Source organism: Phyllostomus discolor, chromosome 6 (assembly GCF_004126475.2).
Source record: "Phyllostomus discolor isolate MPI-MPIP mPhyDis1 chromosome 6, mPhyDis1.pri.v3, whole genome shotgun sequence".
In the NCBI taxonomy this organism is placed as follows: Eukaryota; Metazoa; Chordata; class Mammalia; order Chiroptera; family Phyllostomidae; genus Phyllostomus; species Phyllostomus discolor.
Genome location: NC_040908.2, coordinates 14,368,618 through 14,387,827, shown reverse-complemented (window position 1 = coordinate 14,387,827; position 19,210 = coordinate 14,368,618). Strand labels below are relative to the sequence as shown.

General features: G+C 51.3%; 1 protein-coding gene across 2 annotated transcripts in view; it reads right to left on the bottom strand.

The window, feature by feature from the left end:
- MAPRE3 (microtubule associated protein RP/EB family member 3) overlaps positions 1 to 18,774 on the bottom strand; it is a 43,691-nt gene extending 24,917 nt beyond the window's left edge. The window contains exon 1 of one of the 2 annotated variants that reach the window (XM_028516215.2): positions 18,605 to 18,774. The gene's annotated coding sequence lies outside the window, so the exon portion shown is untranslated. The remainder of the gene's footprint in view (positions 1 to 18,604) is intronic. The other variant, XM_028516217.2, reaches the window with a different exon arrangement.
- Positions 18,775 to 19,210: the final 436 nt, after the last annotated feature.

Here is a 19,210-nt window from a genome sequence, read left to right as displayed (position 1 = left end):
CTTCTTTCTGGTTGGATTCCAGAATCTCAAAATAGAGTAAAGCAACTTGGGGAACAAACACAACGTCAGTCTAGAAGTTATCCAGCCATGTAATATGAAAAACAGAGACATTTATTGAAGAAAATACAAGATACAAGAAACACTGTACACAGGACAATGATGCCTCAGTCCCCTTCAAAGTAGGCACCTTGGGACCTCACACAGTTCTCCCAGTGTCATCATCTGCCCTGTCATATTTTCCTACATCTCACTGATAGTCTGAAATCTCTTCCTTTTCAAAGGTGATTTTACTTTTGGGAAAAGCCAGAAGTCACAGGGCGCCAAATCTGGGCTGTAGGGGGCTGAGTCACCTGGATGATTTGATGTTTTGCAAAAAAACTGCACAAGATGTGATGCATGAGCAGGCACGTTGTTGTGATGAAGCTGCCAGTCACCAGTTGCCCATAGCTGCGGCCTTCTGAATCACCTGAATAGTTTCCGTGGAAAAATGTTCAGGCTTAACACACAATCTGATGCAGATTCGTTGCTCTACTCACTCAGTCATTTTGAATGTGACAGCCACACAGTACACATGCTCACACAATGGTGTCTACTGCCCCCACTGGCTAGTACAGTCTTCATTATTCACACATGTGAATTTCAGTCTGTTCTCCTTGGCTGACAGGTTACATCAATGTCACACAAACCATTCTCATTCTATTAACAATGGCTGGGCTTGTTCTGGACAGACCTTGTATAAAGAGATACACTGACTTTCCATATGGACGTTGAAAAAAATTTCAATGAAGGGTCACAGCTATTAACGAGCACTTAGTTAATTGGTTTCTTCTGCCGCCATTGAAAAAGCAGCTAAATGTATTCATTGTTCTTTCTTGATAATCACGTACACAAATTCAGAAAAAGAGCTAGAGACTAGCACAGATACTATCTCACAGCGTCACCTACTGCTGAGAGGCTGGAAGGGTCCTGCATGAAAAATCGTCCAGGAGGAGCCCCCCCTTCCACCAGGTCAGGGCACTGGTCCCGTGGAAGCCACAGGTGCCACCGCGGCTGCTTAGACCAGCAGGCCAAGAGACACGCCACGTGACAATGACCCTGGCTGTCAGAACTTGACCTCCGGCAGCCCCCTCTGCCTAGGGTGTGGGAGTAGAACTGTCAGCTGAGAGGTGCCCCGGGACGGTGGGTTCTTTTGGTCCCCTGCCTTGAGCTCTGTCCTGTGAGGACAGCAAGTACCCAACAAGCTGCTTGTTTTTAAAGTGAAATTCGCTGATTGGCATTTCGGGTCTTGGTGTTATGAACAGAGGAGCTGAAGCAGAATTAAGCCATTAATTATTTGGCAGGATTCCAAGGCGCTCAACACAACACCCCGCGTTTCACGGGCAGGCAGGACGCCTCTGTCTCACACCTTGTCCTGGAAGGGAGTGTGCGTGGTCGGGGACACAGACGTTTCTGTCCTGACAATGCACTCTCCTCTGATCCCTTTGCTGGCTGTCAGATCTCTTTGTAAAACTCTCTAACTTTATATTCAACCACCAGAAAATTTCCCAAAATAGGCACCCGTGTTTCCTAGTAGATAATTCTAATGTGGAGAATTAAGTCTCTTCCCCAGTCCCAACTCTACCTCTTTGAAGTCAGCGTGCCTTTCATCTGTAAATATGAAAATAAACATTAATAATGAATGCGCTCCCATCCTCTCCAAGTAAGAAGTTTCATTTACTTCTGAGGAAGAACTGATTATTTCCCAGAGCTAGGGAGACGGGAAGAAGCAGAACGGGAACTCTTGCTTTTGATGGTCTTGATGCAGAGGCAAGCCGCCTCAAGAAATTCCATCTGCCTCCAAGAACAACAACTATCACTGGGTTGCCCCCTCCTGAGTTCCCACCTCTTGACGGAACTAGGTTTCGGGAGGTGGCTCTTCAGCACTCTGGTCCCTTCTGAACAACACCCCCACGAACCACTTCCGTCCTGAATGAAGGGAGCCGGTAACATCTCGCACAAGCCCTGTAGCTCTCCCGGTACAATGAACTTGCCCATTAACCTCTAATCCCAGCACCAGGTACACCTTTTGTGACTCATCCTTTAGCTCATCCCAGAGGGCTGTGTCTCCACAGGCACCAGCTTTACAACCGACGGCTGCATACCATGCCCTCAAAGGCCCATTCAGCTTCGTCTGTCCCACAAGCACCGAAGGGGAGTGCAGTGCAAGGCCCCCGCTCCATACACATCACCATCATCTCAGAAGCTTAGGGGGAGAACTTCACCTTGCCTAGCTCACATTCATACTCCCACCCTAACAGCACAGCTGACACTGGCCTTTGTGCATCGTCTGCCTGTAAGAGCCTGTGAGGGCAATGCATTCCATGTCTCCTACCTCTGCGTAAAGAAAGGTTCCCTTTGAGACTGCCGTTCTCACTTTGAGGACCAGCATCTAACTTGAATGCTCGGGGATGTGGTGAACAGAGCCACCACGCCTACCCGCACCTGTCAGAGTCACACAGGTTGTGGCGGGCCCCCCCGAAGAAGTCCACGTCGTCATTCCTCAGACCTCTGAATGTGTTACTCGCGAACGGTCACGGGGCTTTGAAGATGAAAGTAAGGATTCTGTGATGGGAAAACCACCCTGGATTATCCAGGTGGGCTTAATGTAATCACAAGGGTCCTTATAAGGGGGAGCAGGAGGGTCAGAAGGAAGACGTGATGACGGCCGCTGAGAGCAGGGTGACGCGGGGCCACAAGCCACAGAGCGCCGGCAGCCTCTAGCTGGTGGGAAAGGCAAGGGGGTGTTTTCTCTTGGATCCCCCAGAAGAAACAGCTTTGCTGGCGCCTTGATGTTGTTAGCCCGCTGGGCTGTTTCCCGTGGCTGCTTTAACCAATTACCGCAAGTTGGGTGGCTTCTCACAAGAGAAACTGGTCCTCTCACAGTTCTGGGGGCCAGGAGTTCACACTCCTGGCGCCCGCAAGGCTGTGGAATCCCTGGAAGGGTCCAGGGGGAATCTGTCCGCTGCCTCCTCTGGTTTCCGGTGGCTCCCGGCGTTCTGTGCCTGTGACCACATCCCTCCAGGCTCTGCCTCTGCTTCTCCTTTTCTCTCCCCAAACTCCCTCCATCTTCCTCTTGGAAGGGTGAGTGTGGTTGCACCTCGGGCCCACCCAGGTCCCCAGGTCTCTCTGAACTGAAGTTCTTAATCACACTTTTCGTCATAGAAGGCCATTTCATTCTTTTTTGTCATGTAAGGTAATATTCACAGGCTCTGGGAATTAGGAGTTTTTTGGGAGCTACCATTTGGCCCACTACACGCACCAACAAGGATTTTGGACTACTGCCCTCTGGAACCACAATTGGTCTGTGTTGTTCTAAGCCACGAAATTCGTGGTAATTTGTTACAGCAGCAACAGGAAACTAATACACACACGGATCACATCTCCTCTCACTTGGGCTCTCTAAGCTGAGGAGTCTGCCTGTGTTCTCACCGGGGAGGTCACTCTGGGTTATGTCGACCGCCCTGTGGCAATGGCACTCGTCTGGGCCACGCCTGACGCGTGGGCTTCCCCTGTCTACTTCCGACGTGTTCCTTCTGCGAGAGTGGCTTCACCCACGCAGATCCACACTGTCACAGAACCCTCCTTGGCTAGGTGTTGTACACGGAGCAAAGTGTACAGACGAGAATCTAGAACCAGAATATTGTGAAACATCTCGTGAACCGGGAGAATGGCCCAGGTGGGACTCTGTCTGACTCCAAGGGCCAACATCCTTTCCCAGAGGGGAGGAAAAAAAGAGTTCCAACGCGTCCTAACCTGCCTCCGGGCTGAAGCACACCCGTCTAAACAAACAGCGCCACGCAGCTGGTGCCAAGGCTAGAGAAGGAAGACTGCAGTATCTGGGAAGTCCCTTTCTTCTCTTTTCCAAACGCTTTAGTCAACTTAGGCAACTAAGCCAGCGGTCCTGCGCTTTAGACACGCCGTAGGGCAGTCTGGCTAAGGCAAAGTTTTACTCTGCTCTTGCGCAAGTCACTGCCCCTGCGCTTCAGCTCCCCCGCCGGCGCCGTGAAAGCGTCTCCCCGGGGTGGGTTAAAACAAAGTTCCCTGACGTGTTATTTCAGGTTCTTGGAAATAGTGCTACTGGGGACAAAACCAAAACCAAAACCAAATATAACGTGACCTGGGCAATGGGAAATGCTTTCCACATGTATCTGGCCCTGGGACTTGGACGTGGCTGCTGGAAAACCCCTACATGGATATGGTTCTAATTTCGTTAACAACCGGAAGAAAATGCAGTGATAACGTTCACCATAGTCGAGAGCAATGGTGGCGAACAGTTTCCTGAGCGGAGGGCCTTGGACCGGTCATCGGGTGGGACAAGAGGCGGGAGGGGGTCCTGAGGCTGCGTCAGCCGGACCAGCGCACACCGGCATCTGGGCTGCGTGTGTCCTTGGGCGGCTCGGGGACAGGGCGGCACTAGAGACCTCCCGAGCCAGCTCTTGATGTCATATTCTCATTTATTCTTTTCTATCTTTTCCAGTTTTTCTATAAATAAAAAATAGTAAGAGCCCACGTTTTCAAAAAGAAATCGTATGTTACATGTGTGTAGGAGAAAAACTGGGACACTCAACAGACCAGTGGCAGGGATTCTCTCTGGGGGGCAAAGCTGTGGAAGGTTTCTCCTTTCTGCTTCACGCATTCCTGTAGTGTTTTCACCTAAAGATATTTTTAAGGCAATTCTGGCTTACACTTGTTATCCCAAAAAGGGTTTTTTTGATGAGTACTACACACTAGAGGCGTTAGTTAGACAGACAATTGCTCTTAAAAGTTTCCCTGAAAATATGGGCAAGGTGACAGTGATTTCTGAGAATTTTTAAAAATTCTCGGGAAAGCGAAAGCATGGATGGGAATGAGGGCGTTTGGATACTCGTGCGAGGGTAAGACAAGTGATGCAAACACTCTCACGACAACTGAGGGCTTCACATCCGTTTGAGCGATCTCTGTCCAAGCCCCAAGTCCCCACGGAGGGCGGAGGAGAGGGACGAGAGGGGGAGGCAGCTCCTGCTCCAGGCCAACCCGAGGGCAAAGGCCCCTCAGCTGTTCGCATGGCCTCCCGCCTCCCACCTTCAACAGCCCGACTGCCGCTCAGGTGCCTGGGAAAGCTTCACTCGACAGCTGACAGGCTGCCTCTTTGGAGAGGCTGCTAGGAGGGGCTGTCAGTTCCAGAAAGTCAAGCTGAAAGCAACGTATAAATTGAGCTGTTTCAGCTGGAAGCTCTGGGAGCTCTAAAACAACTAGCTACTCCCTCGCCCCTCCCAAAGAGGTTATCTGTTCTGGGAAGCAGGCAGCGTAATTTCCACAGAACAGCCAGATGTTGGCAGAACCGTTCAAATGACGAACTTCAAAGAGAAAAGGGCAAATCAGGCCCCCTAAATATTCCTGACGAAGCCTGTGCCACCGCTGGGTTCCCAATGCCCTCAAGAGGGCCTCAGAGGCACAGGTCCTCTTGAGTTATGCGCTTCAGTGCATCCGAGAACAGTCCCGGGCCAGAGCAGAGACTGGCTGTGTCTTGCTGATGGGGCCTTCCAGCCCGTGGGAAGCTCTCTGGGCTACAGCCAGTGGCTTGTTACGTCGGGGAAGGCACAGGTACTCATTCCACCTGTCGGTAGACTGGCCAGTTCAGACAGATGCCCTGGAAGCAGATCAGCCCTCCGGGAGTGCTGGCGTCAGGGTTGGGGGTGCTGCAGGGGGCAAAGGAGCTCTGGAGTCCACAGTGGGACCCAGTGGGCTCCTGGGCCAGGACCCGGTTGCCCATGACCAGGGGAGTGGGAGAGGAGCCCTTGGGGAGGTTATGCTAGACCAGTCGACTTCCCCTTCACGTGGGAACAGTCTGTGTGGCGGGTTCGGGTTCTGAACGGCCTGTCCCCACCTCATTAGGAAGTCACCTCTGCCCAGGTGAGGCCTGCGGACTAGGGCGGAGGAATGGCGTCCTCTCCTCCCCCTTCCTCTGCGAGGAGCTGGTGTGGGCTTCCTGCTCTGCAGGGCTGCCCCAATCCGGAGACGGAGAAGTCACAGAACTCCTTCTGGCACCCTTGTGCACCCGGGGTGAGTGGGAGGCCCTCTCGGGCCATCCCTGCAGCCGCTGTCTGCTCCTCCCAGGACCCACCTCGCAGACGAAGGAGGACAACACCCAACAGCCCTCGGAGATGCACGCGTCCGGCAGTTCTTCACCGAGCCTCCACTATGTCCGGGTCTTGTGTCAGTGAGTCAGTCCGTCTCCACCGCTGACTCACAGAGCTCGTTATGTTATCCAGTGAAACGGATCATCGGTAATCAAACAATCACACAAGTAAGTGTATAATGATAGTCACATTAAGTGCTATGGAGAAAAAAATACAGGGCTGGAGTGTTTTAAAAGCGATGGCTTTCAACCTTTTAGTCGGAAATACATTTTACATTACAACCCAATATATACACAAGGGTAACACGTGCATATATATAAGAGTATAATAAAACAAAGTTTCATTAAACAATTCTTACTCTTACTGTAAGCAATGCACTGATATTTTCTGGTCTATTCACTTAAAAAATGCTGGTCACGGAGGGGAAAAAACAAACAAACCTCACAGCCACAGACAACAGAATGGTGACGACCAGAGGGAGAGGGGGCGGGGAAGGAGGACGAGGGTGAAGGGGGATAAATGGCGACGGAAGGAGACTAGATTTGGGTGGCGAACACACTGTTTAATGTACAGGTGGTACATTACAGAATTGCATACCCAAAATGTATATAATTTCGTTAACCAATGTCACCCCAATAAAATCAATTTAAAAAAAAGTGCTGGTTACAACCCGATACACTGATGCACGATGAACTAATGGTTGGGGTACACGACCCAGTCACGGGGGCCCCAACCGGAGCGGAGCTGGGGCGCAGGTCGCGGAACACACCCCCGAGGGAGTGACGGTAAAGCCAAGACGTGGGAGGCTGAGGACGGCTAGCCAAAACAGGCCGGGGAAGTCTGTTTCCGGCAGAGGGGACAGCACGTACAAAGACCCCTCACTTTACAGAAGAAGGAACTGGGGACCAAGGAGAAATTTGATTTGTTCAAGGTCATATAACCCCAAGCCCAAGTCTCCAAACTCCAAGTTCAAGGTTCTTTAAAGTACTGCAGCCTATCAGATGTAGCCTTCCTCTTCATTTTACTAATTATGGGTCAGGGACTAATTGTTCTCACCCAGCTCACTAGGAGAAGAGAACAGCACAAAGGCAGGAGGCTGTGTTTACGAAGGACCCATTCAATTCTCCATGCCAAACAAGCACCTTAGCGCCTCCCCCACCTGGCGTGAGGCCTGTGCTGCAAGCCTCTCCGTCCTTCCTGGTGGGGCCTGGCAGGGAGCCACGCTCCTGCTCAGTCCGGGCTTTAACGAAAGGCCACTTACGAAATGCCCCAGCAAGGCTGAGACCCAGCCGCAGGGCCTGGAAAGAGTGCTGAGTGTTGGCCCCAGCTTTTCCATCTCCCCACGTTGATGCTGCCCCTGACTTTCCACATGTTTCCCCCTCACTTAGTCCCCTGCTGTCTGTCCCGGTGACTGCCGTGCACGGTTAGCCGTGCAAACAAATGCCTGACCTGTGCGGCACGAAGGTAACATGAACCCTGCGCATGAAACACAGGCCACGGCCCCGGGAGTCAGTCAGGGTCAGGGTCGAAGTGGATGGCCTAGGAGGACGTGAGGAACAGAGGGGTCAGAGGAGGCACAGGCCTCAGGCCAAGTTTCGAAACAGGCCAGAGAGAAACAGGGCAGGGCTGTGCTGTGCAGTTGCTCGGCCTGTGCACCGCAGGGGGCAGCCAAGGAGGGGGAGGGATGGGGTGGGGAGGCCGGAACAGGACCCGCACTCACAGCACTGTGCTCAGGCAGGGGTTCACCTGCCGCCTGGAGGAGGAGCCTTCCCTCCCAGAGGCCGGAGAGGACTGGCTCAGCGGGGCGGCTGGTCAGAGAGTCCGAAACAGCTGGACCCTCACAGGGCACATGGAAGACAGGATTGCCAAGCGAGGGGCGGTCTGCCTCCTCAGGTTTTAAACCTTACTTGTGTGGGGGATGACGGCCACCGGCGCCGCTGGCTGACAAGCAGAGACACCTCCCGGTTCTAGCCCCTTCTCCAGCCTGACTCTGCGATCCCCTCCACCTTCTCCTCTCCTTCATCAGGCTCCCAGTCATCCAGCCACACCCTGCAGGCACAGCCTTACTCCTGAGATGTTAATTAGTAGTTTAAAAAATGTTACTGGTAATACATGCCCACGTAAAAAATATCCAAACATTACACAAAGGTAAATAATTAAAAGTAAGAACAGCCTCTCCCAAGTTTTTAAATTAGAATCTTTCTCTGTCAATAACCTCCTGACTGAGCATCTCTTCTCACTGCAGCCTGTAATTACTCTGCCCCCTCACTCCGCTGACAGCCAGCGCCCGTCTCGGGTGTGCAGTGCTCCCCTCCACCTCCGACCCCGGGGCCAGCGGCTTCCCTGCCGTGTTCAGTTCTGCCTCCTCCGGAACCTGGCCCCAAACGTGCCGAGCCACCCCCCACCCCAACCCCGCATCCTGACGCTCCGTCACTCACTGCTGCTTCTCCGGGCGAAAGGACTTCAGAGACTCAGCCCACTATGAACTCCCGAGTCCAGCCCAGCCCTCACCCTGCGCAACAACACTCTTATTCATCCCGCGTTCGCCCAGGCTCACTTCTCACAGTGGTTCATTCAGGCCCTCCAGCCCTCACCCCCTCCTCAGCAAGCGGGAAGAGGTCTTTTCTTAGCAGGAACTCCAGTCACCCCCCCCCCACCCCCCCACCCCCCCCCCCCGGACTTCGCCCTGCAAGTCGGGGGTAGGAAGAGCCGCACCCACTCCTACCACTCTCAGGGGAAGGGACCCGCCCACCCCTCCCCTGCCAAGTTACCTCCTCCCTGGTGTCCTCAAGGTCATTCCTCTGTGCTCCCTTTCTCTCTTGCACCTGGATCACTTTCCTCAACTCTTTTTCCTTATTATCAGAAATCATTCCAAGTCAACACCAAATTCCTATTCTAACTGTAAGTTGGTTGGATCACAATGGAGAACAATGTATAATAAGCCCATTTAAAACAACAACAACAACATGGAAGCAACCTAAGTGTTCATTGATGGGTGAAAGGATAAAGATGTGCCCTGGCTGGTGTGGCTCAGGGGATCCAGCACCGACCAGCCTGCGAACCAACAGGTCGCTGGTTCGATTCCCGACTGAAGTGGTTCTCTCCCTCTTTCTCCCTCCCTTCCCGTCACTCTAAAAAGAAATAAATAATAACAAAGTTACATTGTAAAAGTGACTCAACACCCTCACCTGCCTTATAAATAATTCTGTTCCTGGTGATCTTATAAGAGAAAATGTGATACACACACACACACACACACACACATTATTCTTCCATAAAAAGAAGGAAATCTCACGTGTATGACAACACGACAGACCTTGAGGGCTTTATGCCAAGTGAAATAAGTCAGACGGAGAAACATAAATACCATATCGTCTCACTTATATGTGAAACTAACTCATAGCTACAGAGAAAAGAACGGTGGTTGCCAGAGGTGGGGTGCAGGGAGGCGAAGCGGGTGAGGTGGTCGCAAGGTACAGACTGCCGTTATAAAATAACTAAGTCCCGGGGATGTGACGTGCAGCATGGTGACCACAGTTAGCAATACTATGTTATACATTTGAAAGTGGCCAAGAGCATACATCTTAAAAGTTCTCATCACAAGAAAAAGAAATCGGTAACTGTGTGTGGTGATGGGCATCAACTAGACTTACGGTGGTGATCACCTCACAGAATGCACGCATACGGAAGCGCCATGTTGTACACCTGGAACCCACAAATGTCACGGTCTCTTACATCTCAATGAAAAAACAACAGCGACACTGAGTATGCCCTCTGCCTCTGTAGTTCCACGCTGTGGGATGTGTCCTGAAGAAATAGCCCACAGAAGAAAAGCAACTTGGACAACAACGTGCAGAGCGGACATATTTACACTTGCAAATTGTTGGAGATACCCCGACGGCCCAGCACCAGACCGGCGGTTAAGCCTGCTCTGATATCGGCACCATGGGACGCCACAGAAGGAATGGGGATTTGGGGTGACAACCATGAATTATGTTGATACAGAGCAATCAGCAGACAAAGCACATTTTATGCACAAAATACTGATATATATAAACAAAACACATGCTTCTTACAATCTTGTATGTTTTCTGATAACAAATAGAATTATTTAGAACAATAAAAAATTTGATCCTGACTGCTGTGGTTCTGTTGGTGGGGCATCGTTCTGCAAAGCGAAAGGTTGCCGGTTCGATTCCAGGTCAGGGCACAAGTCTGGGTTGTGGGTTTGGTCTCTAGGTCAGGGAGCGCACAAGAGGCAACCAAGTGATGTTTCTCTCCCTCCCTTTCCCTCTCTCTACAGAAATAGATAGATATGCAGATAAGTAAATAAATAAGAAATTTGATCCTACTGCTCTGGTTACTGTTTTCCCTCCCTTCCCTGCTGGGGCTGTCTGGTGACATCCATTGCCTCAGTCTTCTCTCTACCCAGTGTCCCCCTGAATGCTCTGCAGCCCGGCTCCTCCCCCAGTGTGCGCACTGGGCTGGCGGCAGAGCAGTCCCTGTGATTTCCTCCTGGACAAACCCTTCAGGCTAGTCAAACTGGCAGCACTGACGCCCTCAGTAGCTTCTCTTCGCTCGTGACTAAGGTCCCCACGTCTCTTCACTTTTTTCCTAATTCTGGACAGTTCTCCGAGTTCACTATTTGGAGCTCTGGTCTTTGCGTTCTGCACCCAAGACCTCCGGACAGAGCCCCTTTCAGGGAAGCCCTCTCTGCTGTGCCGCTGCCCCCACACCTGCAGCCCCATCCCAGCCTCACCCTCGGCTTCAGGTTCCGTGTGATCCAGCCACAGACGTCTCCAGAGGCCCCTCTGGTTCTCCATGTCTAAAACTAAACTCATCTCTGACTGTCTCTTCAGCTTCTTAACTTCTGGTGAATGTCACCAGTGTTGTCCCAAGCTCAAAACCAGCTCATACCCTCAGTTTGGTAAGGGCAACCTCCTGATGACCCCCCACCCCACCCCGACCCCGTGCACTCCCGCTCTTCCTCGGGGAGGCTGAGCCCTGCGCCCTGGCCGTGGCTGTGGAAAACCCTCCCTGGCATCCTGCCTGCTCACTTTCAGGGCAAGCTCAGGTTCTGCTTCCTTGGTGACATCTGTTCTGATTACCCCAGTTCACAATGATTATTTTCCTCCCAGAATCCTTTTTGAATTAGACTGTGTAGTACCAACAATACACAATACACTGTTCTTTTCATTTCTTTGGCCTGAACACTCTTACGCATTCACCAGTGCTCTGGCGGGCAGGATCCCGCATCACCCTGCACTGTCAGCTCCAGGGTGTCTCCCGCTCTGAAGCCTTCCTCGTGCCCACGGGCTCAGGACCACTCTTCCTCCTGGGTCACCATGGCACCCCTGCGCATCGCTGCCGGAGTTCCCATCCCCTTGTGGGAGGTGACTCATATCACTTTGTGTCTAGCTCACACACCAGAGTGTCAGCTGAGTGTCCTAAGGGCAAAGACTGTCTCGCGCAGTAAGTGCCACAGATGCATTCATGACGTCTGGTGTCATACACACGAATCAGTCCACCCATCCATCTTATCTTCCACACCAGACTGCCATCTCCTCGTAGACAGGGGCTGAATTTCATTTCTTTTACACCCCATCATGATTAGGAAGACAAGACAGGAAGGACGTGGCGGGTACTTACTTAGGGTATACTTAGAAGAGGCCTCATGAAGGCAATATGCAGATTTATATGAATAACCTATAAACCTGGAAACTGTACTTGCCGGGGAATACAAGTCTTATCAAGCCTCAAAACATTGCACCTTGCTATTCTGGGGCCAGCACAACACCTCTCCATTCTTAGCAGTGGTCCTGTCACTTAAGGGTGTTAATAGGATGCCAACCCTGGGAGCTTTCTGCTGTGAGCAGTACCCATCTAAAATCAGAACAAATCAAGAGACTGAATCAGAGGCCCTGATAAGTGGCTGGAATCTGCAGGGAAGGAGGCGGGGGGCGGCGGCTCTCTGCCAAGTGTCTGGTGCTGCAGAAAAGTCTGGCTACACAGCGCACACTACACCACCGGAGATAAGCCCTCAGCGAAACACTCCTCCTGTGGGAAAGGGTATTTAATTTCACCCAGTGGTCCAGGGCCTGCCCCTCTCACACCCGACACACGTTAGTCCAGCTACGTAGGATCCTGCTGACTCAGAGCAGCTAAGATGTCACATGTAAATTACAAGGTGACCAGGACAACACCCGCAGGAGGAGAGGAATGCTCCTCCGACAGTCACTCTCTCGGAGCAGCGGAGCGTCTCCAGCAGCCCTGCCTCAAGACTTACTCACTAATAATCCCAGGCGGCAGGGAGGGCCTCCACCCGCTCGGCACAGGTGCTGGGCAGTCAGAACCACCGGCAAGAAGGGGCAGATCCTGCTTAGCGAACACCTATCACAGTGCAGACTGAGCTGCGGGGTGGGCCACATGGCCCTCAGCTCCACGGCCCAGATCCCCAGTGCTCAGAGCTGGGCACACTCCACCCGTGGCAGGAGGCGGGGACCGGGACCGGGCTGGGCCATCAAGGCAACATACAATCCCTCAGTGTTGACCCTTTTGGTTGTTTCAAGTGTTTGATATTATTAATAACGTTGTATTAGTAAAAATCCTTCTACAAGTATTTCTACATACACCTCTGGTTTTCTAAATATTCCTGAAGTGACAATTTCTGTTCTAAGGATATGTGTCTTTTCCAAGTTTGTGGTATATATTGTCAGAATTACTGAGCAGATTCAAAGCCACGATTCTTGCTTGGTTATTTTAAAAATATCACACAGTGGTATGTATTTTCTAGATATAGAAATCAGTTGCAAGAAAAAAATAATCTTAAAAGCAGTCAACACACTTCAGATAGGCCAAGTCTTTATTTACTTCAGGAAAATGAAATGTCTCGAAACACTGATATTATGCTAAAAAGCCTAGCAAAGTTGGTAGGGGAAGACGCTTGTCAGAACAGTATCCAGAGCTTAGAACAGCATTGGCCAGTCAACTCTACAGAGAGAAAAAGCCGTCTTGGCCAAAGGGTGCCTCACCAACCTCCGCCAACTGTCGCGCGAATGTGTACTCTCGGCCAAAGGGAAGATGGGGTGAAGGAATGTAGGTTACTCAGCAGAACCCCTCCTAATTCCCGGGTAAGCGAGCACGCGTCCAAATGATAGGTGTGTCATCTTTCTATAATAAACAGGACATCTGGCTAGGAGACACAAATAACCAATACATGAGATGATTAAAAGCCCAATAATATTTAACAGAGTTGTCATAGTTTATCAGTAATTCTTAAGAGAAGCACTGAATACATCTGCGTGAAAGGTGTGCTCTATCGGCCAAATTGTGTCTAAAACGCAGCCGCCGTAACGGTGTGCCAGCACGTCAGCTGGGGTTCCTGGGAACTTCAGCCCTCTTGATGTTAAGAGGCGTGGGTTTTTCATCCAGACCGTATGCTCATATGGTCTGAGGCTATTTCATCAATAGTTGAAAGCGAAATTAGCTTATCAGAAGAGTAATGATTATTTCAACTGGTGGAGAGAAGGCGGAGACTATTCTCAGGAAGGAAGTGAGAAGAAGACTAGGAAGAGGTGTGGAGGTAGGAGGTCAGTTCTGAAGCGTGCTGGGGAATGGCCACGCGGAGGGTCCTGCCGTCCCCGAGAGTCTGGTGTGATGCAAACTGGCTTTGCCGGCTCAGAGGAAGCACTCTGACCCTACCCGCCCCATGCACTGCAGGCTCCAAGAAAAGGCAAGGCAACTGCTTCTTTTGTACAAAAATGTATTTCCTGAAAAACAGCCACTGCCAATTCCATTGGTCTTCATTAAAGTGCAAAAGCATACATGATTCTTGTAAAAATTCACATATAAAAGCAGACATAGCCCTGGCTGGTGTGGCTCAGTGGATTGAGTGCCAGCCTGCAAACCAGAGTCACCAGTTCGAATCCCGGTCAGGGAACATGCCTGGGTTGCAGCCCAAGTCCCCAGTGGGGGACACTCGAGAGGCAACCACACATGATGTTTCTCTCCCCTTCTTTCTCCCTCCCTTCCCCTCTCTCTAAAAATAAATAAATAAATAAAATCTTTTTTTTTAAAAAGCAGACATAAAGTAAAAGCTCCCCTTTGAGTCTCTTTTTCCCTCTACCACAACCAAATCCCACTTCCCAGAGGTAAACACTATTGTGTTTCCTTTCTTCTGTTTTCTTCCAGTCTTTGGATGCTATTCCTGGATATTTTCTTCCCTCATGAAATTTACAGGAATTGAAACTCATTTGTGTTCTCCCATCTGAATGGCCCTGGCTCATTAATTACTTGGTAGCCTGCCTTGAGCCCATCTGGAATCGCTGCCATCCAAAATGACCTCCCTTTCCCTCTGCTCACTGGCGAGTAGGTTTCCCTAGGAAGATGGATGGCTCCTGCCCCTGGCCCTCCCGGTCCCCTGGATGCAGGGGCCGATCTGAGCAAAGTCACAGATTAAAGCTGCACCTCTAACAGCAGAGGAAGTAAATGCGGGCCATGTGAGCTTTACTCACAAGCAAGAGCTCAGGGGCTTTTCCATTTCAAGTTAAGATCACTCCCTGGACTGGCCTCCCCACCGGGAGGACCACCCGCCTGCACCACGCGCACAAACGCACCGAGTGTGTGCCCTTCCAGTCCACGGCTCCAGCTCTGCCAGTCTTTCAGACAACCAGGTCAGCTGAATACATGGAGACAAAGGGGCATTTCATATACTCTTATTTTGGCAGTTGGAATAACACTGCGAGTGCCAGATCTTCACGGGACAAGTCTCTCTGTGCATGTCAAACACACCGAGAGGGCTGCTGGGAGTGGGGGCTGCTGAATGGAGAGGGTCCAAGATGGGTTTAAGTCACAGTAAATTTCGAAAGCATTCTTTTTTATTTTATGCTTTAGTAATACAAAATAGTGATTGCTACTTCTTATTAAGCAGGTACTCTATATGCTTTCTTTCATTTCATCCTCACAGCCACCGTGTAGAACAGTTATTTCCGGGCTTGCAGGTGAGGAAATCAGTTCTCAGCGGACCCACAACTTGCCCAAGGCCACACAGCCAGGAAGTGAAGCACTGGAGTGGACCCGGAGTTCCCATGGCTCCCAGGAGCTGAGGAAGCTTACATGCTGGGAGCTGGAAGAGGATCCAGCTTCCTCTCCTCTCGGCCTTGCCTTTTGGCATGCAGCAGCCTCACCGATAGGAAGTTAAGATTTCAAACACCCACCTCCACGTTTGCTTTATGGTAGATGATGTGAGTTCGAAAAAGAACAACCTTCCTGAATTCGAAAAGCGTAAGGCCACATTATTATTTTTAAGGCGGCAGGAATAAATATTTAATTAGACAATGCGGCACCGAATTTTGCCTGGCTTTGCAACATCTCAGACAATAAAACAAGTCCTTGTCTACAGGGCTAATTACAGATGACTAAATGATTTTTAATAAAACCTTCTGGAATATTAAACATGAGGGATGAAGCAACATGGTATTGCAGAACAGCTCTAGTCTGGCAATCTGGGTTCTAACCCTGACTCAGCCACTAATAACCACCAATGTTTATGTGCACAGTCTACACACTTTACAGTGTTTTCACGTACTTGCTCCATTAGTTGGGTGACCTTGGGCAAGTCACTTAACTTTTGGAGTCTCGCATCAAAATCTGGATGTGAGGACACTGAACCACACCACTGGAAGTCCCCTCCACTTTTAACATCCTGAGGGAGTGGCACACGTGTCTTCGGATCTCTACAAATGTGTCTGTAAGCAGATCAGGGCAGGCGCATTCTGGTTTACATAAATTCTACTTTCTGTTCAGCTTGTGAAAGATGGTGCTTGGCTAAATCGAAGTATTACTCACGAGACATTGCTCCCGGGTAGTTCGCTCAGCTTCAGGAAGGTACCATTAAGGCCCTGGGCTGGATCCCCACATGGGAACTTTCCACTGTTCAGTAGCCAACTGCCACGCCTAACGCCAGCCAATCATCGTAGATACGTAGCTTGGTGGAAGAACTTGCAGAAATCTGTCCTCACAATGCGTGCATCTCAGGATGCTAAGTAAGTAATGGCATCATCACGCACCAAGGAATGCTATACATATCATTCTTTTTCAGTCCTAAGACACACCAAGCCCTCTTCCAAGTCCTGCCACTGACTGGATGTTTTCACATTCCAGAAATCAGGATGCACCTTAGAACAACAACACATACTTTGATCTGATAGTGTTCAGTTATTTTACCTAAAAGGTGTTGGTAAATTACTGGTGTGTCTTAGAGTCAAGGAAATATAGTCCTAAAGAACCACAACATAGATTACACAGATTTAGTTCTAACTTGGTTCAAATAATGTCCCTCTCCCCAATCTTAACAATCAATGTTCGGTAATGTGTAAGAAACAGGTATTAGTCCTGTTTCCCAACAGCAGCAGTTTAAAAGGCATTCCATCATTATCTCATAAAATACTGGTATGGATTTCAAAGGCATATTAGCTCATATAAAAACCCATGTGATGCTCTGAAAATTTACTATCCCACAGCAAATTGGAAAGGGAACATTTTACTCACACCCTCTTGATCTATCTGGCCTTGACACATTTTCTTGCTTCTTAATTCACAACCCTCCACCCCAGTAATATTGCTGATTCCCAAAATACCCTTGACCCAGGAGGAGCAGCTCTCCGGCACAGCTGTCTGCTCCTGCCCTGCCCGGGTATTTCCGTGAGCTATGTGACACAGAGAGGACCACACGGAAGGAATGTAACTCTCAGGCCCCACAGTTCCCATCGCCCCACGGGCAGGTGCATCCCGCCAAACCCCAGACTGGCATTCGAAACAGAAGAAACTGCGCCGCTGCATGGGGGCTGTAGTTTTCCTAAACTCCATCTCTATGTTTAAAACTAGGGCGACAGCCGTCTTTGCTACTGTAAACTAATCTGATGGGCATGGGGGTGGGGAGTGGCTCTGAGGAGGCTGCCAATAGGCCATGAGTGAGCAAACTCAAGGAGCAAAATCGTTATTTCTCACTGTTCGCAATCCCAGAAACTCCACGTGAGAGGTTCCTTCAGCATGAATTTTAGGAGTAAACCACCTACTTCTTTTGCAGCCTGGAGTGAAAAACCACAAAGCCTCATGCAGAGTGTAACTGCTTGATATTTACACATATTTTCTAACAGTACACTGAAATCTGGAAGCCAGGGGAAAAAAAGTCAAAGGAACTTGGCAATGAGGTGCACACACAGTAGTCAGGAGCCCCCGAGCTGAGGCACGTTTATTAAGAGACAGCTTCCGGCTGTGGACAACTCTGACTTCAGCTCCATTTCTGCTGGAAAAACAGTTTGGGATCTGCCTCTAACTCAAGATCAGGGAATGCAAGACAGGCAGGTGGATGGGGAGCAAACATCACCCAGGGAATCACCCAAATATGCTAGAACCCCTATCAGGTGTCAGCCGCCACAGAGACTCACAGCTGCAGGAGGCCAGGGGTACAGGCCTCCGAGAAACCGTGGTTCCTCTCCAATCTGCACATGTTATGTTAAAACTCACTATTACCCACTGGGTTACCCCATGGAATTCACAGGCATCAAAGATCAAGTCCTGCCACAACCCCTCAACGTACAAACTGTAAGCACTTGCTACGGATAACACCAGGCCTGTCTCCAAATCTCACAATATACCAGGGTGATTCTACAGGGGGGGAAAAGGGCATTTCAAAGAGTACTGCAAGATGCTTATTCACGACAACACACGGGAAGCGCAAGAACTTCAGCTCCCACACGCAACCCCCCCCCCCTTCTCCACCGTACGCGCCAAGGCAATACTCAGCCCACTAGCAGGCCACCGTGACTAGCCGGTGTTCACTCAACAGAACACGGCGGGGCTGAACCCTTCTCAGCGAAATCTATTCCGAAAGCCCCACAAGCTCTCAGCAGCCAGTGAGAACGGTCCGGACCTGCTTCCCACCCCAGCCAGGGCAGGAGCGCGTGAGTGAGAAACCTGAGGCCCCGCGGTTTGGGCAGGCCGTGTCCCCCTCCCCCAAGTCTCCCCTCGCTCTCTCCCTTGTCACTCTTTTTCTGGCATAGCACTGGGGAAAACCAGAGAGGCCGGAGATGTCAGGCCCGCGAGGAGTAAGGAGAAGGAGCAAGGGCGGACGGGAGGCAGTTGGGGGACAAACCAGGCTGGGGCCGAGGTGCGGTAGTGCCGCATCTCGTGGAGAAGGACCCCCGAGGTGGGTCTGGAGGGAAGGGAGGGGAGGGGGAGTGGCTCGCGAAGGCCTGACGGCGGCGGCCGCAAGAAGCCGGGGAGAGGGGGATGCAGGGACCGAGGCGGGCGGGAGGGAGGCGAGGTTGGGGGGCGGGGGCGCGGGTAGAGAGGCGAGGGGGCAGCCCGGTTCCCCTCCCCCAGCCCGGGCCCGGGCCTCCCGCTGACTCAGCCCCACGGCGTCGGTCGCTTGGACCCGGACTCACAGTGCGCGAGGCGGCTCCGGCGGAGGCGGCGGGGTAGGGGACAGGCGGCGGGGACGCTGCGGCTGAGGCTGCGGCTCCGGCCGGCGGCTCCGGGGCGGAGGGTCCTAGCAGAGGCCGCCGCGGTCTCCGGCTTCAACGCACAGAGACTGCGGGGGACGAGAGCACTGCGCAGGCGCGATGCGGCCACCGCTGTCAGTCCGAGCGGGGCGGGGCCTGGGCACCCGCCGTCTCCAAGGCAACCAGGCGGCCTGGGAAGGACAGCCCCTACCTCCACCTTGTCGTAGCAACGGCGGCGAGAGATGGGGGGCGCCAAGAACAGTCTTTCTAGATTGCCATAGCAACAAGAAGAAGAACCAGCTTCATAAATTTACCGCGGTACCAAGGGAACGCTCTTACCTTGTCACCATAGCAACCGGGAACAGCCCCTTCCTTTTTCCTTAGCAACAGGGTAACAATTCCTCCACCCAGCCCAACTAATCACAGAAGAAACAACCCTTTACACCTGATTCCATAGTAGCCAGATGACGATTCCTATCTGTCTCACAGCTACTGCAAGCGAAAAAGTGGAGAATATTTCTTCTCTTTCAACACGAGAGCTAAGGCTAG